This window comes from Teleopsis dalmanni, chromosome 2 (genome assembly GCF_002237135.1).
Source record: "Teleopsis dalmanni isolate 2A chromosome 2, ASM223713v2, whole genome shotgun sequence".
Lineage (NCBI taxonomy): Eukaryota > Metazoa > Arthropoda > Insecta > Diptera > Diopsidae > Teleopsis > Teleopsis dalmanni.
Window position 1 is genome coordinate 143414457 of NC_051847.1, and position 560 is coordinate 143415016.

Genomic DNA, 560 nt, shown 5'->3' on the forward strand with positions numbered 1-560 from the left:
AAATTCTTAAAAATATCATTATCAGATTATGTGAGTTGTAAAAAAGAAGTAAATATAAAATTTAGGTCATATCATGCTAAGTCTGAAATATGAGATGCTACATTTGATTATCTAAAGAAGAGTGAAAAGAAATGCTATGTTAGATAAGGCCGAAAACGATGTCCATGATATCGTAACATCCGGCAATAAACCGAAATATAAAATGTTGGCATAAAAGGTAGGTTAGAGTTAATATAAAAAAATAAATAATGTTATATGGTCGCCTGTATATAGAGTTGAATAGGCAAATGATGAACAAAGAGAATTGATAACTGTAGATTTAAACAATCTAATGCTGCCCAGTCAAAATCAAATAGCATCGTTTAACGAGTTGTTGTAGGCGTTCCTAGGGCTTGACTTCAGAGATGCTGTTCTAAAGAGTTGTGGGGAGTAAAACAATTAACGAAAACTGTGTAAATAAAACAATCTTTAGATTTTTAAATAATAAATCTATACCTATATGTTTTATTAAAATTGCGATATTTCTGTTATTTTATTTCCATTTCATTTTCAATATTACA